The sequence below is a fragment of the Equus asinus genome, chromosome 2 (assembly GCF_041296235.1).
Source record: "Equus asinus isolate D_3611 breed Donkey chromosome 2, EquAss-T2T_v2, whole genome shotgun sequence".
In the NCBI taxonomy this organism is placed as follows: Eukaryota; Metazoa; Chordata; class Mammalia; order Perissodactyla; family Equidae; genus Equus; species Equus asinus.
In genome coordinates, this window is record NC_091791.1 from 14,827,313 (window position 1) to 14,853,359 (window position 26,047).

The following is a 26,047-nucleotide window of genomic DNA, read 5'->3' on the forward strand; positions in this document are numbered from 1 at the left end:
AGCCGCCTGTAGCCGGCGTGCAGCCAGCTCTGTGCAGCTCCCATCTCAACCCGCCCTGCGCCCTGCTCCGTGGCTCCCCACCAAACATGGGCAGGGAGAATATCTCACACCAACTCATTTCATCCTCCCCTTATTTTATTAAAACAGAAGAGAAAACTTCCAAGTTCAGAGTCCACTCTTTTCTCCCCCTTCCTTCCAGCAAACAGGAGACATCTGGGGTGGGCAGTGAGCAGTGGTGGGGTTTCAGGCTAGGAGAAGCTGCTGGTGGAAGGGAGTCAGGTGGAGCCCCGGCCGAGCTTCCCAGGCCCGCAGACGTCTACGTTTCCCAGGAAGTTGTGAGAACAGAGGATTTCCCCAGGAATCCGGGCTGGGCTTGTAAAGAAACAATCCCAACATCAAGAAAAGAAACCGGCCAGTAAATTCCTAGTTAGTTCATTTTCTAAGACTTCTGAATGTGTTTTGAATTTTCTCTAAATTAAGATAATCATAAAAGGTTAAGATATTTAGACAGAGTTCCACCTGATCCCAGGGCTTGGTTTGTATGCTTAATTAGTTCCCGAACATATGGTTCAGAGCTTCTTATAAAAACAGGGTAATGACTTGAGGTATATTTTGGTATTAGATGGAACGATGTTAAAGGGACATTCAGACCCATCTCAAAGGCCTTGACCTGCCCTTGATCTGTGCTGGAAGCTTTTGCTGACATCTGTTTCAAAGAGATATCAAAAAACTTTGCAGTGGCCTCATGATAAAACAAAAATCCATACGGAGATAGATATCAGGCATTAAAATGCTTAGGATTCAGCATCGCCCGAGGAATGTGTGGCCCCAGAACATCACAGTGGGGGGTTTGTTGAGAGGGGCTCACGCGAAGACGTCGGCGGCCGTGGCTCTGAGCACTGCTGAGAGCACGAGGCCTTGGCTCGATATGGAGAGGGAGCAGCTGGGTCACAAATGTCCCCAGGGCCCTTTGTTCTCTCGTGTGTTTCAGTCCCTGGTAATAAATCAGGTGCTCCTGTGTGTGGAACCAGCAGTTGCTTCCCCAGCTCCCATGCAACCCCACTCTTCCCCAGCCCCACCCAGGAAGGCGCTTTAGGAGACTCCCCGCCACAGGAGTGAGGCGTCGCACCGACTCATCCGCAGTCATCCTCGTATATGTGTGTATATATTACATATATAATCTTATATATGTATATGCTCTGCATAACACGGCTTCCAGACAGGCCCCTCCCCGACTTCCAGTTGGATTTCTGCCACTAAGCCCTTCCCACATAGGTGTTCTGGGTTCATTCCATCTGTGAAAACTTGGGCCATGGATGGGAAATGTTCCCATTAGACAGAGTCACCTAGGGCCGTAAAACAGGCCCCAGAGGGCATTGGGTGCATCTCTTTGGCTTCGGTGTACCAACATTCCACCCACATTCCTTCATTCATCTGTCTGGTCACGCATCCTTTTAACCAGGACTCATGGGGCACCTATGGTGAGGCGGGGCATGAGGTGCTAGGAAAAAACAGAGCTGATTTAAGTATAGTCCTGCCCTCCAGGAGCTCACGATCTAAGGAGAGAAGGCAGACATGGGGGGACAAGCATTAAGTGAGGCCAGCCCCGGTGTCTGAGAGGGTGTGAGCACACGATATGGGAAGCAGAAGAGGAGGAGATCATTTCGGGCAGGCGGGAGAGAGCAGCTTCACAGAGGACATGGAGGTTGCCCTGGGTTCTGAATGATGTGCCCGTTTGGACAATGGGGATGGAGGGTGACAAGGCAATCCAGGTGGGGGGAATGGCAGGAACAAAGGCCCAGAGAAAGGAAACCACTCCATGGTTTCAAAAACGTGGTCCAAAAACAGCGAGTCACTTTCCAGCTTGCAAACAGCATACACATCCCCACTCCTCTGATCTTCAAGCATCCTTGTGAAGCTAGTAAGGCAGGTATAATTAGTTCCACTTTATACGTAAGAAAACCAAGGTGCGTAGAGGTTGTATGATTTTTCCAAAGGTTTCAGAGCTCGGATGCAGTGGAACCCAGATTCAAACTCAAGCTCAAGCTTCCCAGATCTACATAAGGCTGAAAAGTTAAGAAAAGGTCAGACTACCAAGGGTCTTAAATGCTGAGGAGGTTGCCATCTCCTCTGCAGCCTCTGGGAGCCACTGAGGACTCTGAGCAGGGCTGGAAGATCCCCTGGGCAGCTGTGAGCAGAAGAAGCCAGAGCAGAAAGAAGCTGGAAGCAGGAAGATGAAGCAAGAAGCTGTGGCAGTCCCTCAGAGGTCATTAGACCCAACCTGGGCCGCGGGCCAGAGGAGGAAGGAGAACACGGATGCAAGAAGGGGAAGTTAGACTGCTCCCATGCAGAGGGCAGGGAAGACGCTGCCTCTGCAGCTCTGCTTCCAAGGGGCTGGCTCCGTCTCCTCCCAAAGTCGGCTGGGCCCTGAGCATCAATGGCAGCTACAGTTTAGAGTGCTTACAATGAGCAGGGCACTTTGGCATGTATTTCCTCATTTAAATCCTCATGACAACCCTGTGAAGCGGCTTGCTCATTTTACAGATGAGCAAACTGAGGCACACAGTGAAGGAACTTGGCCATGGTTGCCCAGGGAGGAAACGGCTTAGACTGGAATGTGAACAGGTCCTCCCACCCCAAGCCTGAATGCCTGATCACTACCTACAACCTCCCCATTAGGTCTTACAGGCCACTCCGATGGCCAGGCATGGGGTGGCTCCTGTCACCCATCAGAGGGCATCTGCCTAGCTGCCCTTGGCCTACAAAAGCCTCCCCAATCTGGCCCAAAGTTACCTCCTTCCTTTGTTCCCTCCCCCTGGGTCCCGAGGGATCCTGCTGCCACAGCCCAGCAGGCAGGAGGCCAGATCCAGGCTGAGATACAGAGAGAGAGTCTCTGTGAGCCGAGACCCAGCCTGGGGCGTCACAGCAGGAGACGTCAAAGCTGGGCCAAGCTCAGTGGGACGGAGATCAAAGCCAGCAGGGGGTGGCAGAGCAACAAGGAACAGAAAGGAGCAGGGGTGAGGCCGGTCCCATATCATTCCTGTGGCTGCACGGATGGGCTGGGGCCTCTTTGAAGGTCTGAGACATCTGCAACCCTGGGTGCCAGACAGAAGGCCTCCTCTCCTCCCTGGTCCCCTTGTGGGGGGCTGGGGGCCCGTGGCGGTCGAGAAGTTGTCTGTGAGTAAATGAGAATTCAGTCTCCCAACCCGGCCACAGTGACCTCTCCTCCTGGGAATCCCTTCAGCTTGCTGCCTGGTGGCAGCACCTCAGGACGCCGGGTCCACATCCATGCTCTCTGGTGTGGCTGCTTTCATTTTCCTGGGTGGGTGTGGATCCCTCGTGGCTTGCTCTGGTATACTCTTCATGGCTCTGGGCATCACACCATGCACAGTGTAGGACTTCCAGAAATCCTTGAGACCTGCCTGATGGAGAGATACATCCTTCGTATGGTCCAAGGACCATAAAAGCACCCAGGAGGGACATTTACTGAGAGCCAGGGTGGTACACGGCATGGGAAGAATGCTGTCCAGGGAGCCCAGACCCAAGGTTCCATCTGGCTTTGCCACTGACTTCCAAAACAAGCCGCATCACCTCAGTTTCCCCATCCATGGCACTAAAGAAGGGCTCGCCGTCCTAAAGTTTCTGCAAAGTTCCCACCTGCCAAACTGAGGCATGTGGTACTTCCTCAGCCTCACCTTACCCCTTGAGAGATGGTCAAATGCAGGGGCTCCTTATCTTCGCCCATGGGCCATCTCTTGATCAGTTCTTAGTTCTGGGTCACCTCCTCCAAGAGGCCTTCCCTGACCACCCAGACTCCAACAGCCCCCTGCCCTCTCCCAGGCCATCTCAACGGGGCTGCCCTGTTTGTGCTCTCCATCTTACCTCTTCCTGTCTGGGTATTTTTCCACTTGCTTGTTAACTGTCTCCCTGAATAGAAGTTCCGGAACAGTAGGGAGCTGGCCGAGCATGCCTCTGCTGCTCCCTGTTCTGTCTCCAGAGCCCAGGAGAGAGACTGGCATGGAGTAGGTGTTCTGCTAATGTTTGTTGAATGAATGAATGAACTGTGAGCACTTTTCTGTGTCATTAGATATTCTTTAAAAACCACGTTTATAATGGCCACAAAATAGTCCAAAGTGTGGGTGTGTTAAAATATATTAAACCAATCGCCTATTGTGGGACATTTAAATTAATAACTACCATTTATTAAGTGCCTAAGGAAGGTCACTTTTGTTTCTCTATTTACTGTCTCCCACAGTGAGCACATCAGACCATGGGAGCAGGGACCTGCTTTTCTTGCATGTCACTGTCCCCAGCCCCAAGCACAGGGCCTGGCACACAGGTGCTGTTCAAAGGTATTTATTAACTAAAGTAAAAGCTTTTCTCCCCCAAGAATTCTTTCCATTATTTGGCTCCTTCCTACGGTTCTACATTGTGCAATTTGTCTGTCTACCAAGCAAATGCATTTATTGTGTACTAATCGCTTTCCTATTTGAAAAAGTCAGTTCTAGCTGCAGTCCTGCCATTTGGGCAGCTTCTGGCCACCATGAGAGAATCGGTGTCACCATGTCCAGCTGATGTCATTCCAGATCACTACAAAGGAATGTGGAGTGTCCATCAGCCCAACTGACCTTGTTTGGAGTAACTACACCATTTCATGAGACTCAGAAATTGCAAAAATGCTCAGGAATCCACAGAAGAATCTCAGCCAGGCCCGGAGCCCCGGGATCCCTGGACTGTGTATTTCACTCTTGCCAGGGGTGCTGGTGCCAGAGGTCAGCGAGCTTTCACCTCCATCCCTCCTCACTGCAGGCCGCTTCAGAGCCCCTCAGCCCAGCCGCAGTGCTGAGGCCGAGGAGGGAGGAAGAAGAGGACAGCTCCTGGGAGAGGCCACTCGGTGTCTGGCCCTCCAAATGCATGGAGTACAGAAACTTGGCTGGGCGCAGAAGCACCTCGTGACTGTGCAAAGCAAGTCCAGATGGCATGAGATACACCACCACTGATGCCAAGAAATCCTGGGTGTGCCCCTTGGGGTGTCCCCTCCGAGGGCAGCCACAGCCCGGGCATGGTGCACTCCTGACCAGTGGCCAAAGGCGCACAGAACCAGCAGCCTGCAAAGAAAATTTGGTGAATGCGGTTAGATCATGTCAACTTTAATGTGCTTCCAGAGTATTAACAACAACTCTGCAAGGTACCAAGGTACCAAGGTACCGTGTGACTCTTCAAAAGCTTCCCACAGGCCATGTGTCCTTTAAGCCTCATTCGAGAGAAAGACAGAACAGATACCATGGGTATTGCAAAAGATACTGTGACAAATCTGAGGTCCAGCAAGATGGCGGTGGAGATGCGAGGACTTGAGCCTAGTTACTCACACCAGGCCTCATCCAGAGGATGCACACAGGGACTGTGTACCATGAAGAGGCTGTCCGGAACTTAGGAGCAGGGTCAGCCCACACAGTGGGGCAGATTGTGCACTGCATCAGGGCATCCCTACCAAAGGGGTCCCAATCACATCTTGGACATGGTAGATCTGCATGTTTATTCCATTTCTCTGGATTGCAATAAAGTGTCTATTCTAATAAAATCAGTATAATACTTTCCCAACTGACAGAAGTAACATGTCTTGGGAAAGGGTCCTCTTTTTCTAACCTGCACAGAGGTCCTGCATGACTGGCAGCAACCCTGATAGAAGCCACCCATATCTGGGAAGGCTGTACTTTTCTGGAAAGAAGCCAAAAGGAAGAGTGGTCGTCTTGCTACTCCCCCAGAAATTCAGCTGCCCTAATGGCAGAGGAATCTGGGAAAGGGAGCATGCAGGATATGTCTGTCTACAAATCAACAAGACAAAAGACAAACAGTCTCAGAGGAAAATGGGCAAAGGGCTTATCCACTGACTCACAGAGGAGAAAAAGGCAGGGAACGCGTGAAGGTTGGTTGTGGCCACTTGTCATTGTTCATCCTGCACAGCACCCCAACTCCGTTCCTCCTGACCCTAGCTGACCTTCCAGGACACAGCAGCCTTTCACCGTTGCAAGTTGTCATGGAGGGAGGCAGGTCCCCCGTCCCACAATGGAAGCCCAAGGGGGCAATTCCTCCCTCTCCACACCCTGGGGTCTTGGAGACCAGGCACAGGAACATACTTGGCATTTGGATTTTGGGGTATGTGACAGATCCCATGTATGCAGTCCTCAGCTTCACGTTGTCAAAGGGAACATAAATCAACAAAGAGACGCGTTTTGCACCCATCAGACTAACATAAGTTGAAATAATTGATGATATCCTTGGCAGTGAGGCTGCAGGGAAACATGCTCTTGTGCACTGATGGTGAAAATGTAAGTTGCACAGGTTCCTTGGAGGAGGAGTGGCAGTATTTACGACAAAGCACCTGCTCTCCCACTCAGTGCTCTCACTTCTAGTAATCCACTCTGGAGAAATTGTCACGCATGTGCACAAAGATATATAGACAAAAATATTCATTGTAATAATGAAAAATTAGAGATGAACTCAATATCCAGAAGTAGGAGGAAGGAGAACAGGCAGGCAGGGGTGAGGAAGACTGGACCGTGCTCTATGCACTAACGTGAAAATCTTCAGAGACACATCTACCAACGACAGCTGACAAGTTTACCCTCCTATAAGCACAAACACAAACGAAGATTGTACTTCTGATTGTACCCACAATGCAAACACGTGGGGAAAGGTCTGAATAGACACTCTACAGATGGTTAACAGTAGTTGCTGCCAGGAAGAGAAGTGGAATTTCGCTGTATTTATTCAGACTTTCACAAATGAGTCTCCCTCTGTCTATCCTTATGTTCCTGGAGAGCCATGTGGTTAGGCTCATGGACTCTTGGGTTGAGCTGCCTTGAGTTCAAATCCTGATCTTACTGTTTTCTTAAATGTCTGACTTTGGGCTCCTGATCTGAGCGTTAATTTTCTTTTCTGTTCTTTTCTTTTGAGGAATATTAGCCCTGAACTAACTACTGCCAATCCTCCTCTTTTTGCTGAGGAAGCCTGGCCCTGAGTTAACATCTGTGCCCATCTTCCTCTACTTTATATGTGGGACTCCTGCCACAGCATGGTTTGCCAAGCAGTGCCATGTCCGCACCCGGGATCCGAACCGGCAAACCCCAGGCCACCGAGAAGCGAAACGTGCAAGCTTAACATCTGCGTCACTGGCCCGGCCCCAGCATTAATTTTCTTAACTGAGGAAATCCATATAATGTGCTTAGCACAATGCCTAGCATATGAGAGTGGCTCTATAAGCATCTTATTATCTTGGCATCTCTGCTGTCTCCCAGCCCCCAACCCTTTCAAAGCCACAGTAGATGCTAATAAATGTTTGATGAATGAATAAGCTTGCTGATGGTAAGACTATCTCCCTGAGGTCTAAAAATGTGGAAAAGAATATGCTTAAAGAGGCCGAATCTTACTAGTCTCACTTTTCCTCCGACTTAGTGTTTTTCACACTGTAGGTTATAATCAATTAGGGGGTCATACATCAATCTAGTGGGTAGCAATCGACATTTAAAAAATACAGAATAGAAAATATCAAAATGTAAGTAAGAACAAGTATTGTTTCCTGAAACTCGTTTTGTGGATGTGTGTACTTGGTTGCAATGTAAATTGTATTTTTTAATGTTAATCATAGTAAAAATTACATGAGGAAACCCTGCTTCCAGCAGCCTTCCTTAGTTCAGTCTAGTCTAGTTCAGTGCTAAAGGTCATGGGCCAGGGAGAGGCGGAGGTTCCCACAGCAGTCTCCTGAGCCTGGATGGTGCATGAAGGTGACCGGTGCCCCCATGGCAGCTTTCTCCCTCCCTCGCTTCATCAAAATGGCGCTGACACACGGGGGAGCAGAAACCTCAGGCCCTGCATGAATTTCCTAGGGCTACCGTAACAAAGGACCACAAACTGGGTGGCTTGAAACAAGAAGAATGTATTCCCTCGCTGTTTAGGAGGCTAGAAGTCCTAGACTGTGGTGTCGTCGGTGGTGGGGAGGGGGAGGTCCCTTTGGAGGCCCCGAGGGAGCATCTGCTCCAACCTCTCTCCCGCTGCTGTTGGGCGCCTAAAATCCTTGGCCTTCCTTGGCTCAGAAAGCTGTAACTCCAATCTTTGCCTCCGTCTTCGCATTGCATTCTCCTCCCTCTGTCTCTGTGTGTCTCTATTTCCAAATTTCCTTCTTATAGGGACACCAGTCATTGGATTAGGGGCACTCTAACCCAGTATGAATTTAACTTGAATATATCTCCACAGACCCTATTTCCAAGTAAGGCCACATTCACAGGTTCTGGCAGACATGAACTTGGGGTGGGGATGGGGAATGCTAGTCAACCCAGTATCTCCAGCCCCAGACAGAGGAAGGAACCACATGTACCCTTTTAACCATCACGTCTCTGTTCCTCTATCCCCCACCAGCCCTAAGCAATCGTTAATCTACTCTCTATCTTTATAGATTTGCCTGTTCTAGACATTTCATATAAATGAAATGGTATAATATGTGGCCTTTTGTGTCTGGCTTATTTTTTTTTTTTAAGGAAGAGGTTTTAAAGATTTTATTTTTTTCTTCCTTTTTCTCCCCAAAGCCCCCCAGTACATAGTTGTATATTCTTTGTTGTGGTCCTTCTGGTTGTGGCATGAGGGACGCTGCCTCAGCGTGGTTTGATGAGCAGTGCCATGTCCGCGCCCAGGATTCAAACCAACGAAACACTGGGCCGCCTGCAGCGGAGTGCATGAACTTAACCACTCAGCCACGGGGCCAGCCCCTGTGTCTGGATTCTTTCACTTTGCATAATGTCCCCCAGGTTCAGCCACGTGGTGGCACATATCAGTCCTGCGTTTCTTTGTAGGAGTGATAATTTTCCATTGTATGGATATACCACATTTTGTTTATCCATTCATCAGTTTGGGAGATGAGGTTTTCTCTATCTTATATGCCAGTCCCTGTTCTTTTTTTTTTTAAGGAAGATTAGCCCTGAGCTAACTACTGCCAATCCTCCTCTTTTTGCTGAGGAAGACTGGCCCTGAGCTAACATCCCTGCCCATCTCCCTCTACTGTATATGAGGGACACCTACCACAGTTTGGCTTTTGCCATGCTGTGCCATGTCCGCACCCGGGATCCGAACTGGCAAACCCCAGGCTGCTGAGAAGCGGAACATGTGGACTTAACCACCGCACCACCAGGCCGGCCCTACCAGTCCCTGCTCTCAGTGCATTAGCTCCTTTAACCCTCACAACCAGTTACGAGGTAGGTGTTATCATTATCCCTATTTTACAGAGAGTGGAGCACAGAGAGATGATCTAACCCCCGCCAAGGTCATGTAGCTGGTGAATATCTGCTTGGTCCCCAAGTTTGTGTGTGACTCCCAGTGCCACATGATCCCTCTTTTCATTAGTGTCTTCAGGGGCAATTCATACATACCTCAGCTGGCCCGTTTATCCCTAAGTAGAATCCAAGATGGCGCACCAAGAGCCTCCATCCCATTCCCCACCTTCCCTCTCCTCACCTGCACCCCACCCAAGGGGTTGGTCAACAAACCCCTTCAAGGGGCATCATTTGGGCCTGTAAAATCCTCATTATTTGGGACCTCACTAATTCAGTATTTGTGATCTTTTCAAGAGGCTGTGCTGGCCTACAGGATGTTTCAGTTAGCAACATTTTCTTCCCTATGCCTTACAAATTCTTGGTGTAAAAAAGATTGCAGAAGGCATGTTTAAACAAAGTGTTTTCAAGCCTCCTCAAAAATCACAGAAACCCCCAGGAGCAACCCCACAGCTGAGATGCAAGTGACACAGAACTCTTATCCGTTCCACCAGCAGGTGCCCTAGAGACCCAGCAGGTACCTTGCTAAACGAGATGGTGACAGGACTCGCAGGACTCAGCGTACCGTGACTGCCCCCCGCCAAGATGTGCTGTGTTTCCGACTAGCTCTCTGATTCTCCAAACCAGCCCTGGTCCTCAGCTTTCCTGTGGAGAGGCCGCTTCTGTGGAAAGGGCTTGTTTCAGCCCATCGGACACTGAGAAGATCAAGGTGGCGAGCCTCGGAATCCTCTGGGGCACCCCAGGCTGAGAAACGTTGAAGACCAGAGGCTAGGAAGCCACCAGCAGGAAAGGGGCTCTGGAGGGGACTTCTGAACTTGGAGACTCCTTCTTCCTTTCACAAAACCCTGTTATTCCTCCCAAGGAGAAATCACGCCTAGCTGAAAAGTCTGAGGACAGGGTGACAGCTGGCAGCCGCTGTGGAGGCAAGCAGTCCATACCTTCAGCCTATTGAGTCCTGGTTGCCTTTGATGTAGGCATTTCCTGTGGTCCAGCAAGTGAGAGCAAGGTGGGAAAGGCTGGCATGGGGAGTGTCTGCTGACCCTAGCATTTCCAAAGCGAAACCTTCCAGTTGCTTCTAGAATCTAGGCCCTGCATTGTAACATGTTGTGGGTGCAGGCTGCCCCACTCGATCCCCATTTAGGAATAAACTATTTTAAAGTAACAAAGAGATTTCACTCTTCTGCAGCCGTCCAAGGGACACCATTTATCCTGTCTGCAGAGCAGCGTCAGTGACAGGCTATGGGGGTGGGAGGCAGGGGTGAGAGCAGAGGCCCAGCACAATACAGAAGTCCCTGACTCACTGTTCCTGGGCCTCCCCAGCCCCACGGGTGTGGATGCAAAGAATCCTGGGCAGGGAAGCCAGAGAAGAGCTGCTGGGAACTGACTTCCTAACTGCCTTTATAGCTGACGTCCCCTCTCTGGGTCCCTGTTCCTTGCTCCCACAAAATCAAACATTCGACTGGAAGGGACTGCAAGCAGCTTTCAACGCATACCCTAATTCTGATCCATTCGTAGAAGCTGCCTGCAGAGCCATGTTGAGGGTTTTGAGGGCTGGCAGGAGGGAGAGAGCTGGGATGCATTAGCAATGTCTGCTATGAGGATGGGAAGGAGAGCAGTGGCCCTTTCCCTTGCTATATATTTACCACTCCTGCCGTTGATATCCGACGTCTTCTTTGCCCCAGATCTTGTAGGATTTTATGATTCCTCTTGCCTGTGCTGTTTGCTTGACCTTCCTCAAGGAGCTATTTCAGGGGCTGTTCCCACCCACCAGGAACTGACAGTGGCCTGCAGATGTTTGCTTGTAGGGCTGGGCCATGCGAGTTAGTGATAACCAAGGCCAGAGTTAGTGATAACCAAGGCCAGAGGTGGCCGGCTCTCCTTGAGACCGGAAATAAGCTGAAAAGTGAGTCTTTCTCTGTCAACGCTATCCTGAGACCCACAGGGCATGAAGCACAGCCAAGGCGGATCACCCCTTCCAAGATGACCCACTCAGACAAACGCAGGATGCGGCCTCTATCCACATGGTTTAGGCACAGAGGACTGAGAAAGCCAAAGACCACATGAAAAAAGGGAAAAGAATTTTGAGCAGAGGCCTCTGGGGAGTGGGGTGGTCTCCCTGTGGGTAAAGCGGAGACGGTAACAGTGCCTCCTCTGAGAGGGGTCCCTGTGACAGTGCAAGGGGATGATGCATGCAAAGTGCTCAGCACAGAGCCCGACACCAGTACTCATCCCTAATAAAAGCGATCCGGTGGCCATGGCACTATTCTCTAGGATCACTCTTTGGTGGCATTGGGCCTACAGATGTTAAGTCTCCTCTGAAGCTAGCCCTCCCCTCCGCAGGGTGGGAGCCTGCTATCTCACCAGTGGGGCCCCGAGTTGGCCAGTTCCAATAACACGATTAGTCATTTTTCATTCCTGAGATGTCTACCCATGGGTGGGTGCATGTGTGCATGTGTGAGTCCGTATGTGCCTTTCAGAGCAGGGGAAAATCCATATTCTCTCTCTTCTGACCGAATTAATCAAATAAATCTTCTGTAAGGAGCTGCTAAATGAATCACAGATGGCTCTGCCCTTTTACAGGTTGCAGAAAGCCCCCGTTACAGTTCTTTTAATTTATCAGAGGAAAAAAGATGCCCTCGTGTGCCCCGTCCCGCTTGCAATAATAATCAGAACCAGTCTATTTTCCAAGGGTCCAAGACTCATTTTCCAAAAATGTGTATCAATAGATGGAACCGCGGGAAGACTATTTTGCCAAGTTCCAGCCTCCAGCAAGCAAAGGTGCCCTGGCTGGGGAGAGCGTTTATAAAACCACATTTAATAAAAGAGAGTGTTATATTAAGTATGTTTGCTAGTGTATTTAAGCATATGGTTTCCATATCAGGCGTAAAGATGGCAAACACATGGTTTACCTTCTTTCTAACCTTTCCGAGAGACGTCCTTTCCAGGGGGTGGTGGATGCGAGTGTGTGTGTTGTTTTGTTTTGCTTTTTACAACTCTGGCTCACATGGAAAAGCTCTGCGGAATGTTCAGAAAACATGTGAAGACTCCCTGCCTTTTCTATTTATGTAGTTAGCCCAAGAAACTGGCTCTGCTGACTTTTTGCCAGTGTCCCAACGTTCTCGCAGAGCTCCCTTGCCTCCTCCAGGGTGCTGGGGGCTGGCGGACTTTAAAGTGTGAATCATCTTCAGCTGCAAAGAACTGCAGCTCCTGGACTTTAAACGTGAACCCTTTGGTAAGGCGAGAACTCCCAGGACAGCTGCCGGCCTTTGTGTCCACGAGTCCCTGTTTGCCAGTGAGCCATCCCGCTCCAGGATTCGTCTGCCCAGATATCCCCTTTTGGTACTTGAGTAGGGTGTTGGGGGTTTTATCTTTTTCCTTTAGGTCAGGGGCAATGGGCTGTGGCCTTGCGGGCCTGGGGTCCCCAGAAAGGCAGCCAGGAGAGGCCTCCACAGCCCACCAGCCTAAAACAATCTAGACAGTCCCCCAAAATGCCAAACTAGGAAGGGAATTGGGTGGGGGCATCTGCAGCGAGGCCTCCCTGCCCACCCCCGCCAGCCCCAACAGATTTGCCTGAGCGAGTTATAAATCTACGGGTACCATTTCTTTTTCGTCACTTGCCTAATCCTGTGCCCTTCGTTTCATGTGCTGTAATTATTAACATCTGCTTTCTGAGCCCGGGCCGTGCGCAGTTTGCAAAGGCAGTTTTCAGGCCAGAACAATGGTGACAGCTGTTTCATTTAGCCTAGGGCCAGCACTTCCTGTTCTGTCTACATCTGCCCTCCTGTGTCCAATTTCTGTTTCGGGGTTTTGTGTTTTGTTTTCTGGGGTTTTTTTCCTCTTCATCTGACCTTACTATATGTTTAAGAAGAATTTCTAACTTACCTCTCCAGCTAGTATTTCTAGCACATATGTGTATTAGATCGGCAACAGCCAGAGAGAGATAGGAGAAAGCCAGGATTGTCTCCAGCAGCTCCCCTGTGGAGGGCGAGGCAGAAAGGAGGCTCCTCAGGGACCTGGGGAAACAGGCTCTAAGGAAATTCCTGGGCCTTGAAGTTGAGGAAGAGGCTGACCCCTCTAGAAGTTAGACACAGGAAAAATGGGCTTAGCTCATCTGTCCCCTGGCCTGGTGTCATCTTCAAGGCTTATTTAGTAAAGGGTCATCCAGACATACCACTGAGGGGCCTGTGTGTCTGGGTGGCCACCAACACACGGGGGCCCTTCTTCTCTGGGAACCAGGCAGGCTTGTCAGGTGGGGCAATTTCAGAGACCCCAGATTCACTTTTTCCCACTGAGTCTCCAAGAGCGCAATAAAAAATCCTTTCTATCGCACAGGGCGGTGCACGGAATGGGCAAAGGAAGTGTTGGGATGAGAGATTAAAGGAACCAGTTTGGGATGATCTGCCCAAACTCCTTTAGCATAAGTGGTTGTGTGTGACTAAAGAGAATGGAGAATGCGCCCGCTCCTGGCCTTCCATCCACCCACCTATCCCAACTCCATCGCACCCAAGCCTGAGGTCCCCGGCTCTGTCGGCACACAGATGCCAAGTTATTATTTGAGACCTCACCACAAATGCCAAGTTAGAGACCTCAAGATTTGTGAAAGCTGCCCTCAGGCATTGCTGGATATTTATTGCCAAAAAGGGCAAAAACCAGTCTCCACACAGATAAGGACATACAGGAATTTGTAGCTGTCCTGTAGATGCGCAAAGCAGAACATAGGAGTCAGGAACAGTGTGCTCACTGAACTCAGGACATCCAGAGTCTGCGTCAGTGCCTTTCACAGGATCTCAGGGCATCAGGATTGGCAGGGACCCTGGAGATCTGATGCCCCCCTGCCCCATGTTCTTAACAGATGACGATACTGAGCACCAGAGGGAGGAAGTGGCCATTCTCCAGGCGGAGCTTAGTCAAGCTTGATTCTATCAGTAGATACAGATCAGTAGAAGCAGATGAAGATCAATCTGTGTTGCTTCTAGGAGCTTGAGGCATCTTCACTATCTCAGTATGAAATGTCTCTTTCAATCCAGGCCCTCTCCGCCCTTCTAAGGGCGCACATGAAAATCACTTGGGACCCCACCCCCAGATGGGAACAGTGAGGCGAGTTAGAGACTCCAGCTGTGGCTGTCAGTGCCCAGGGCCCACTCCAGGACCATTTCTTCTGGCTGCCAGTGGAGAGCTGAACCCAGCAAACCTGAGAAGTGTTCCTGCCAACTTGGTATCTGGGGGTCACAGAGGTTCCTGGCGGGTGGTTTAGGGCCCCACGTCTTTGCAGGGTTAAGTGGGCGAAGGAGGAGCTCAGGCATGAAAGAGATGCAGCTGAGAACATCCTTCTCCCCCAGCATCCCCGCCAGGTGTCAGGTGTGCAGAGTGGGGAAGGCCCCAGACTCCAGGAGACCCACCACTTCCCACCCTTGACTTGAGCCTGGGTGGCTGAGACACCTGGCCCAGGCAGGCACAGGGATCACTGGGGACTTTCCCTAAACTCTGGAATGGGGGAACAGGAACCACAGGAGGTGGCGGGAGCAGGGCTGACGCTGCTCTGCCTGCAGGCGAGCCTGCTCCCTCCGCATCCGGCATCCGCTCTTCCTGGCCGCCAGCCCCAGCCCCTGCCCCTGCCCCCACTCAGTCTCCCTGCTCCCTCTGCACCCTTCCTTCTCTTTCTCACTCACTCCTTTTCTTCTTAAAGTTAATTGCAACTTTTTTCTCAGCACTCTGATCTGGATAAGCCACATCTCATTAGAAAAAGATTTAGCTGGAGCCAAAGCAGGCTGGAGAAGGAATCCCTAATCAACAGAGAAAAGATTTGGGTGTAATTGCTCTCTCCCGCTCTTCTCGCTCCCTCCCACCTCCAATCTTTCTCTGCTCATTAATCTGAAAAGAAAGTCACAAACGTCTCGGTGCTCAAGTACCTGCTGCTGGGGCAAACAAATCCGAGTGTTGGGGGTTCTCTTTTGTGGGGGGAGTCTGGACAGAGAGATCTGGTTGTTGGAGTGAATGAGTAAGGCATTGCGGTTGTCGGGGGTGTGTATGAAGTACCTTGGTTGAGAGAGTAAAACTCTTGGGGGGGTGTAAGATGCTTTGGTTGGGGTGTGTGTGTGTGTGTGTGAAGCACATAAGATGAGTGTGTGTGTAAAGAGCGTTGGTTGTTGGGGTACATGTGTTTGTGAGTGTGAAACACTTTAGGGGTTGGGCTGTGGTTGGGCACTGTGGGGGGAGCCCTTCAGTTGTTGGCACGTGGGAGTGAAGTAGTTGGTTGTCAAGGGGCTCGTGTGCAGCCCTTTGGCTGTTAGTGTGTGTGTGGAGTGTTTGTTGGGTGCGTATGTGTTCATATACGTTAGTAGCCCCTTTGGTCTTTTCCTTTCACCCCAATTAAATCCCAACAGATACTTAAATGGCAACACATGGAAAATGAATTTAGGAGCAAACCATCTCCCCAGATAGGGACCCTGGGTGCTCCAGCCCCCAGCAATGAAACGACACAGCTTTTTCATGCTCTTCTTTCAAACTTCGGAAATGTTCTCCAGTGACCATTCCTCTGTAATTAGTGGGGGGTGGGGGGGTGGGGAGAAAGGGAGGATGTTTTAATTAGTTTACTTTTAATTGAAAAAGTACCATATGCTCAAAAAGAAGAAAGGCTGTAATACACACTCCTGGTACAATGTGAATCCCACAGGGGCTAGATCACGAAAAGCCCACCTCTCTCCACCCCATCCCCAGGGCCCCTCCGGCATCACTCCCCATGAGTCATTTTTGTCCCATTCCAAATGCAGGCCACACGCACACCCTCCACATTGGCTCATTGCTTTCTGCAGTTAACAAATATCTCAGAGATTGTTTTCTAGCAGCAGAGATTTACATTAATGTTGTGTTCTGAATCAATAAAAATAGTTCATTGAGAAAATTAATAAGGGGCCTCCTGAGTATTCTATCCTGAGTACGAGACAGAGTACCAGGGAACAGCTCTCTCCCCAGTAAAATATATGACAGCAGCCTGGCACGATGCTGTCCCACATTTGTTGCCCATTTAATCCTCAGACAAACCTAGGAAGGAGTTATTTTCCCATTCATAGATGAGGACACTGATGCTAAGTGAGGCTAGATAACTTGCTGAAGTCACACAGCAAGTGTCAGAGTCGGAATCTGAACCCAGGCAGCCTGGAGGCAGAGCTCTGGCCCTTGACCCCTGCCTTCTGGAAGGAAGGAAGGGAGGAACTGTCTGGGAATCCAGGGCCCCTGTGTGTGAACTGCCCCACCCCACCTAAATTTCCCACTTTGTCCCAGCCCAGGACAACAAGGCGCCACCTTGTGCTCATCAGCCGTCCCACCCTGGCCCTCTCCCGGAACCCCAGTAGCCACTGCTGTCAGGAGAACCCAGGCAGACGCCGGCTGGCTCCAGCCCCCCGTCCCAGGCCCCGAGGGTGAAGCCTGGCTTGAGCCTCCTTGTGTTTCTCTGAGCACAGCCCATGCACGATTGCACCCCAAGCTGAAGAATTATCAGATGTAAGTACTGGCCGCAGAGGTGAAGCTCCCCGGGAGGAGGCTGTTTCAGTTGAGCTGGGTGTGGCGAGGGGAGGTTCTCAGCTGGAAAGCAGGAACCACGTCCGGGAGCCGCCCTAACCAGAGCCCTGGGCCCCAGGATCCGCGGGCCGGGGAGGACACAGTTACAGCTCTCCTGTCACCTCACCCTCCTCTCTGCTCTTCATCCTCATTGGATCTCAGTCTGTTATGTAGTTGTTAACAACACTGGGGTCGCACCAAGGAGAAAATGGGCAGGAATGTTTGCAGAGAATGCAGAAGTCCTGTTTATGATGCTGGAGAAACGGATCTGGGGAGGGAAGGTTTTCAAAGGCACCCGGTGACCTGCTCAGAGCAGGGAGGGGCAGGGGTTGTACCACCTCCTGCTGCCGAGCCTAAAGGCAGACCCTCCAGACCTGTCAGATCCCAGCAGGTTCTCCTCAGGCTGCAGTGGACATGGTCTGCCCCAGACAAGGGATAAATACACAGACTTTTTTTTAACTCTACGATTCCATTTATTTGAAGTCCAAGAGCAGGCAGAACTCATCAGAACATGCTTGGGGTGATGGTGACGGCGGATGTTATATGTCAGCTCGACTAGGTTATAGTCCTCATTTACTCAACTAAACGCTAATCCAGGTGCTGCCGTGAAGGTATTTGGTAGATGAGATTAATATCTATAATCAGGTGACTTTTTTTTAAATTTGATAAATTTGCTGTTAAGTTTTGTAAATTTAAGGGCACAGCATGTTACTCTGATACATTTATATATTGTAATATGATTGCCATTGAAGCAATATTTATCACATTACATCATTATAGTAAATATTATTTTCTATATTCATTATACTGGGCAGTAGATCGCTACGGCTTATTTACTACTCATTACAAGATTGTACCATTAAACACCATCAGTCTTATTCACGCCCCCCCCCCCATCCCTGGTAACCACCATTTTACTCTGTTTCTTTCTAGGTTTGACTTTTAGATCCCATGAATAAATGAGCTCATACCGTACTTGTCTTTCTCTGTCCGACTTATCTTGCTTAGCATAATGTGCTCAAGGCCCATCTATGTTGTTGCAAATGGCAGGATATCCTCCTTTCTCGTGAGTGAATAATATTCCATTGTGTACATATACCACATCTTTCTTATCCATTCATCCATTAATGGGCATTTAGGCTGTTTCCATATCTTGACTATTGTGAATAATGCTGAGATAGACATTGGTGTGCATATATCTCGTTGAAATCCTGTTTTCATTTCCTTCGGGTATATACCCGGAAGTGGAATTGCTGGATTGTGTGGTAATATACAGACTCTTAACATGGGGCCATGTGCTCAGAATGTTTATCAAAGCCTAGAACAATGCTGTCCAATGCAGTAGCCACTGGCCACATGTGGCTGCTGCGCATGGGAAATGTGGCTAGTCCAAATTGAGATAGGCTGTAAGTGCAAAATAGACACCAGATTGTGAAGACTTGATATAAAAATCAAATGTGAAGTATCTGCTTATCATTGTAATCAATTGTCTGCAATTGTGTACATTTCAATCAATTGTCTATTGATTAGATATTGAGATGATAATATTTAGAATATATTGGGCTAAATGAAACAACTTATAAAACTTAATAATGGAGCATGCTTGTCAAGTGCTTTGGCTCACCTTTTTCCTTTACCCTTTTTTTAATGTGGCTACTAGAAAATTTAAAATCACAGGGGCCGGCCCTGTGGCCGAGTGATTAAGTTCGTGCGCTCCACTTCAGCGGCCCAGGGTTTCACCGGTTCAGACGCCGGCCGCGGACATGGCACCGCTCATCAGGCCACACTGAGGCGGCGTCCCACATGGCACAACCAGAAGGACCTGCAACTAGAATATACAACTAAGTACTGGGGGGCTTTGGGGAGAAGAAGAAAAAGGAAAAAATTCAAAATCAAACACGCCTCCATCCTTGAGCTTAAGAAAGTTATTGCAAAAGAAATAAAAGGATGCCAACTCTCACTCTCGTTGGCACCTGTGGCTCCCGTTACATTTGTGTTGGACAGCACTGGCCTGGAATATAATACACCCTTTCTCGAATATTGATATCCCCATTTTACCGATGAACAAACCAGCTCAGAGGTTGAGTGGCTTGACCAGGGACACGAGCTAATGACCTGCAGAAGCCAGAATTCACATCACGAGAGGCCAGTGATCCTGGTGGGGCAGTCTACTCCTCGATGAAAGTCCTAAAACAAGGGATGTGCTGTTGTTTTGACAAGATCTTATGCCGACGTGTTTAGTCCCAGGAAGGACTGAAGCCACTTTGGAATCTAGGGAAAACAAAATAAAAGCCTGTGACTCAGGGCTTAGGGGGACCTCCTGACACTAGCCAAGAATGTCAAGGCGCAGGATAATTCTTAGTGCGCAGTGCTTGGGCAGGCTTTTCGATTCTCTGTGTGGACTTGGGCCAGTCCCTTCCCCTCTCTGGGACTCAGCTTCTCCATCTGTGAACAGAGGGACCGGATTAACTGTTCTCTGAGGTCCATCAGGATCCATGGTGCATCTCAGCAGATCCCTCCCTCCCTGTGGTTGAGAGTGAGTTTGAGAGCCACTTGCTGGGTCCTGGGGCAAGTGACAGTTCTCTTGTGTCCTCTGTGAGATGGGGATGAGGACAGTGTGGACTTCAGAGAGCTTCTCTGAGGATTAATGAGCTAGTTCAGGTGATGCACTCAGCACTTGCCTGGCACACAGGAAGTGCCCAGTAAATGCTTGCTCTTGTCGTCAGCGCAGCAGAAACCAAGTTGACCTGCTGGCTTAGAGAGTTCTCGGTCAGCAGACTCAGATTCACGAGCAGCATCTGCCTTGGAGCCTCCCCTTAGCCTGACGCACTCAAATGCCGAATTTGATCCAAGGTAGGTTCACCTTGGACTTGGCTTTTGAAGGTTTTGTTACCAGGGGAACTCAATTCCCTGATTGCACGGGTGACAGAAGCACCAAGAAGAGGGCAGCTTCGGGAGGGCCCAGAGGACGGTACTGCAGAGGGAGACTCCACGTTCTTGCACTAGAGCATCTTCCGGCGTATTCGGAGGAAGGCAGGAAACGTCCACCTCCCAGGCGATGCGTTAGTTCACTTCTTAGTTAGTTAGTGTCACTTCTTTCCCTCGGTGGTAGCGGGAAAATGTCACTTTGCCATCCTTTGGAGGAGGGATGCAGATCCCCGGCTGCAGACCTTTTTCACCCCCTTTTCCCACCGTGGGAGGACTGGGACCTCGGTTCTTCTCAACAGCTGTTTTCAGTTTTTCACCGTGAATTGTGGGTAAACAGCCTCCTGTATCAGATAAAGGCTCTATCAGCTCAGCAGCTCACCTCCTACATACACCCTCTTTCTCATGAATACAAGTCTGCCTTAGGAGTAAGTTGAACTCGATTTTGTTTCCTGGGTTGCTATCTTGAACTAAGAACTGGGAGGAACCTTGAGTTCAGCGTAGGCTCCCGGCTGTCTCTGGCGTTCACTGGCTGCCATCTGCTGGGCAATCCTGGTATGACATGGTCTCCCTGGCTAGCAGGCTGTTTCACCAGGGGTGAGGAGGTTTGCCCATTCAATCAAAAAATATTTATTGAGCAGAAACTGTGTGCCAGGCATAGTTCTAGGCCATTGGGATTCCTCAGTGAACAAAACAGACAAGTATTTCTGTTCTTCTGGAAGATACATTCTTGCAGGTGGTCACAGGCAATCGACAAGAAACATAATAAAGAATACCGTATGCCAGAAAGCGATATGTGCGTGGAAAAAAAATTTAAAAGTGTAAGATGTAAGGTGGATGGGAAGTGCTGGGTGGGGGAGGTGAGTTGCAGTTTTAAATAGTTTTCATGGTCAGCCTCATTGAGAAGGTGACTTTTGAATAAAGGATTGAAGGAAATGAAGGACTTTGCCATGGAAGAAGAGTGTACCTGGCGGAAGGGATGGGTTGCAAAGGCCCTGGGGTAGGAATGTGCTCTGTGCATTCAGGGAATCCCAAGCAGGCCAGGGTGGCTGGAGAAAGCAAGCAGGGAAGAGGAGTCTGAGAGGTGGTCAGAAAGCAGGCGAGGGGCTGGACATGCAGGGTCTTGTGGGCCATTGTTTAAGGACCGTGGCTGTCTTGATTGGCTTGGGGCTGCCATAACAAATGCCACAGACTGGGTGGCTTACACAGAAAACTTTTGTTTCTCACAGTTCTGAAGGCTGAAAGTCCAAGATCAAGATGCCAGACGATTCAGTTTCTTGTGAGGACCCACGTCCTGGCTTGTAAAGGGCCGACTTCTTGCTGTGCTCACGTGGCTGCTCCTCAGTCTCTTTCTGTCTTCTTCTTCTAAGGCCACTCATTGCATCATGAGAGCCCCATCCTCATGACCTGATGTAACCCTAATTACCTCCCAAACGTTCCGTCTCCAAATGCCATCACAGCGGGGATGAGGGCTCCAGTATATGAATTTTAGGGGGAGACACAAACATTCAGTTCTTTAACATTGGCTTTTCCTTCAGAGATGCTGTTCCAGAGAGGAAGCCGGGGCTGCAGTGCCATGATGCTAAGACATCTGGAAAATGCTCTCGAAAACACAAGCCACTCTGGTAATTCTCTTCATTCATTCAGCAAACACATACATAAAATGGGGAAAATAAGTCAAACCGCATGTGTTGAAGGTGAGGAGTGTGTGTGTGTGTGTAGCCTGTGAGGGTGTGCACGGGGGTGAGCATGTGGGGTGTGTTTGTTCTGTGAGTGTAAGTATGTGTGTGCAACACTGAGCAAACACTCATTGAGTGAATGAACGCTTCATTCTTTAATTTTGGTGCCCCCTGCAAAATAAACAAATTGTCCCACAAGTATGCTTGCTAAGTACCTGTCTGGCGAGACAGGGGCGCCTTCTGCCAGAGCCCTCCACCCTTCCCTCCCCCACCCAGCCTGCCCCGGCGCTGTGACAGGGAGTGCTCCGTCCCTTGGCATGTTTCCATACAGCAGGCTGGCCTTCCTCTTCCCTCCGTCCTGCAAATTCACCCCGATGTCTTTGCTTCTGCAATTTCTGCTTCACACCCTCCTCTCGGGAGTGGAGCCCGCCCTGCAGCTAGCCTCTGACGGAGCGCGCAGAGTTGGGTAAGACCTGCCACTGCGTGCCTCAAGGAGGCGACCGTCTCCTGGAATGCCGAAGTCGTGACTAGACTCAGTTGCCCGGTGCGCAGAGGTAAGAAGTGCATGAACTTTGGAGGCCGGTTGTGTGGCTTTAAATCCTGTATTTGCCACTTCCCAACTCAGGGCTGGGAGGAGAGTTCTTTAACATCTCTCAGCTTCTGCTCCCGCGGGAAGGCAAATACCCACGTCGCGGAGTATTTGAGGGGACTAAAGGGATCGTCAGTTATGTCCCTGGTATTTATTGAGCACCTACTGTGTGCCAGGTGCTGGCCTAGGTGCTGGGGGCACCATGATGAACTCTCATGGAGTGTATCTTCTAGTAGGATGTGATGCTAACTGGCACAAGAGGTCAAACTTTCGAAAGCAGGTGTTCAAGTTTCTAAAAGCACATGCCGGGTGTGCTCCCAGTATGTGTGTGTGTCTGTGTGTGTGTGTCTGTACACACGTACACATGCATATGTTTAAAGAATGAAAGCTACCAAGGGATAGACACTGTATAATAGCATTGATGTTTATTTCAAAAATACAAATCGTGCTATATAAATATTTTTTAACATGTATCTGAATAGTAATACTATTAAAACATTTACAAGAAATATACACACTAATAACTTCAGGATAATGTTCCCTGGATAATGTGAGAGAGAGAGAGAGAAGAGAATGGGATATGAACCTAGATGTTTAGCTGCAACTGTAATCTTTTATTTCTCTATAAGAAAAAACCTGAAGCAAATATGGCAAAATGATAACTTCCCCTGGATATTTTTAGATATATTATTTCATTTACTAAGCACAAATACTAACCCTAAATTGTGTCTGTTATTTCTGAATTATAGATCAGTAAACTGGGGCTCAGCGAGTTATTGTGTCAACAGGAAGCTGGTCAGTGAAACTGTCTATCTAAATTTGAAGTCTTAGCTCATTTCGTTAAATCATCCAACCTCCTAAATGTATGTTACTATATAGCTGGATTCGATTTGCCAATATTTTATTGAAGATTTATGCATTTAAGTTCATGAAAGATATTGGATGTAGTTTTTTTTTAAATTAAACTTTCTTTTTTTTAGAACAGTTTTAGGTTCACAGGAAAATTGAGAGGAAAGTTCGGAGAATTCCCATATACCCCTTGGTCCCAACCTACCCCATTGTCAACATCCTGCACCAGAGTGATACATTTGTTACAACTCATGAACCTGCCCTGACACATCATTATTGCCCGAAATCCACAGTTGACATCAGAGATCGCTCTTGGTGCTGTACCTTCCATGGGTTCGGACAAATGTATAATGACATGTATCCACCATCGTAGTGTCATACAGAGCAGTTTTACTGCCCTAAAAATCCTCTGTGCTGCCCCTATTCATCCCTCCCTTCCTCCTGATTCCTGGGAACCGCTAATCATTTTACTGTCTCCATAGCTTTGCCTCTTCAAAAACATAGTATAGTTAGAATCATACAATATGTAGCCTTTTCAGATTGGCTTATTTCACTTAGTAATGTGCATTAATGGTTCTTCCATGTCTTCTTATGGTTTGATAGGTCATTTATTTTGAGTGTTGAACAATATTCCATTGTCTGGACCTAGCTCAGTTTATTTATCCATTCACCTACTGAAGGACATCTTGGTTGCTTCCAAGTTTTGGCAATTATGAATAAAGCTGCTATAAACCTCTGTGTGCAGGTTTTTGTGTGGACACAAGTTTTCAGGTCATTTGGGTAAATACCAAGGAGTGCAACTGCTGGACCAGACAGTAAGAGTGTGTTTAGTTTTGTGAGAAACCGCCAAACTGTCTTCCAAAGTGGCTGTACCATTTTGCATTCCCACCAGCGATGAGTGAGAGCTCCAGTTGTTCCACATCCTCACCAGCATTTGGTGTTGTCAGTGTTCTGGATTTTAGCCATTCCAAATAGGTGTGCAGTGGTATCTCATTGTTGTTTTAATTTGCATTTCTGTGATAACATATGATGTGGAGCACAGTTTCATAAGATTTTTGCCCTCTTTGGTGAGGTCTGCTCAGATCTTTTGCCAGTTTTTAAATCAGGTCGTTTGTTTTCTTATTGTTGAGTGTAAAGAGTTCTTCGTAGATTTTGGATAACAGTCCTTTTTCAAATATGTTATTTGCAAATATTTTCTCCCGGTCTGTGGCTTGTGTTCGTATTCTCTTGACATTGTCTTTCATGGAGCAGCAGTTTTTTATTTTAATGAAGTCTAGCTCATCAGTTACTTCTTTCATGGATGGTGCCTTTGGCGTTGTATCTACAAAGTCACCATACACAAGGTCATCTAGGTTTTCTCCTATGCTAATTTGCTCCTTTTTTTTTTAAGTATGCTTTTTCTTGGTGAGGAGGATTGGCTCTGAGCTAACATCTGTTGCCAATCTTCTTCTTTTTTCTCCCCAAAGCCCCAGTGCATAGTTGTATATCCTAGCTGTAAGTCCTTCTAGTTCTTCTATGTGGGACGCTGCCACAGCATGGCTTGATGAGTGGTGTGTACGTCCACACCCAGGATCCAAACTGGCGAACCCCAGGCCACCAAAGTGGAGCATGAAAACTTAAGCACCCAGCCACAGGGCCGGCCCCTGCTCTTCTTCTGCTTTCCTAATGTGGAAGCTTAGATTAGGGATTTTAGATATTTCTTCTTTTCTAATATGTGCATTGAATGTTATAAATTTCCCTCTAAGCACTGCTTTCACTGCATCCCACAAATATTGATAAATTGCATTTTCATTTTCATTTAGTTCAAAACATTTCTAAATTTCTCTTGAGATTTCTTAGTTGACTCATGTGCTATTTACAAGCGTATTATTTAATCTCCCAGTGTTTGGGGATTCTCCAGCTATCTGTCTGTTATTGATTTCTGGTTTAATTCCACTGTGTTCTGAAAGCAGATATTGCATGATTTTTATTCTTTTAAATTTGTTAAAGTATGTTTTATGGCCCAGAATACGGTCTATCTTGGTGAATGTTCCATGTGGGCTTGAGAAGAATGTGTGTTCTGCTGTTGTTGGATGAGCTAGGCTATAAATGTCAATTAGATCCCGTTGATTGATGGTGCTCTTGAGTTCAGCTATGTCCTTACTGACTTTCTGCCTGCTGGCTCTGTCCATTTCTGATAGAGGGGTTTTAAAGTCTCCAACTATAATACTGGATTCTTCTATTTCTTCTTACAGTTCCCTCTGGTTTTACCTCATGTGTTTTGATGCTTTATTGTTATGTACATACACCTTAAGGATGGTTATGTCTTCCTGGAGAATTGATCCCTTTATCATTATGTAATCCCCTTTTTGTCCCTGATAACTTTCCTTTTTCTCAAGTCTGCTCTGTCTGAAATGAATATAACTACTCTGGCTTTCTTTTGATTAGTGTTACAATAGTATCTCTTTATCCCTTCGCTTTTAATCTATACGTGTCTTTATATTTAAAGTGACTTTTTTGTAGACAATATATAATTGGGTCTTTTTTTTTTAATATATATATATTTTTAGTCATATATTTTTTAATAGCAATTTAGATTTTATTCTTTCCCTTTTTCTCCCCAAAGTCCCCCAGTACATAGTTGTATATTCTTCGTTGTGGGTCCTTCTAGTTGTGGCATGTGGGACGCCGCCTCAGCGTGGTTTGATGAGCAGTGCCATGTCCGCGCCCAGGATTCGAACCAATGAAACACTGGGCCGCCTGCAGCGGAGCGCGCGAACTTAACCACTCGGCCACGGGGCCAGCCCCTGGGTCTTGTTTTTTGATCCACACCGACAATCCGTCTTTTAATTGGGATATTTAGACCATTGATGTTTAAAGAGATTATTGATATAATTGGATTAACATCTACCATATATGTTATTATTTTCTATCCATTTTCCTCGTTCTTTGTTACTGTTTTTGTCTTCCTCGGTTTTTCTGCCTTTTGCGGTTTTAATTGAACATTTTGTACGATTCCATTTTCTTTTTTATTTATCAATTATACTTATTTTTTTAAAACTTGTGGTTGCCCTAGAGTTTGCAATGTACATTTACATTTACTCCAAGTCCTCCACTTTCAAATAATGCTTTCCAATGTCACAGGTAGT

General features: G+C 48.2%; 1 long non-coding RNA gene across 5 annotated transcripts in view; it reads left to right on the top strand.

Moving 5' to 3' along the window:
• Positions 1 to 26,047, top strand: part of LOC106836376 (uncharacterized) — an 89,341-nt gene that overhangs the window by 24,403 nt on the left and 38,891 nt on the right. The window contains exons 4-6 of one of the 5 annotated variants that reach the window (XR_011493621.1): positions 4,256 to 4,352; positions 4,499 to 9,245; positions 9,815 to 10,486. This is a non-coding gene — a long non-coding RNA (uncharacterized lncRNA). Of the gene's footprint in view, positions 1 to 4,255; positions 4,353 to 4,498; positions 9,246 to 9,814; positions 10,487 to 21,340; positions 22,036 to 22,819; positions 22,866 to 26,047 lie in introns of those variants that run through there. The other 4 variants (XR_011493628.1, XR_011493626.1, XR_011493623.1 and 1 more) reach the window with 4 other exon arrangements.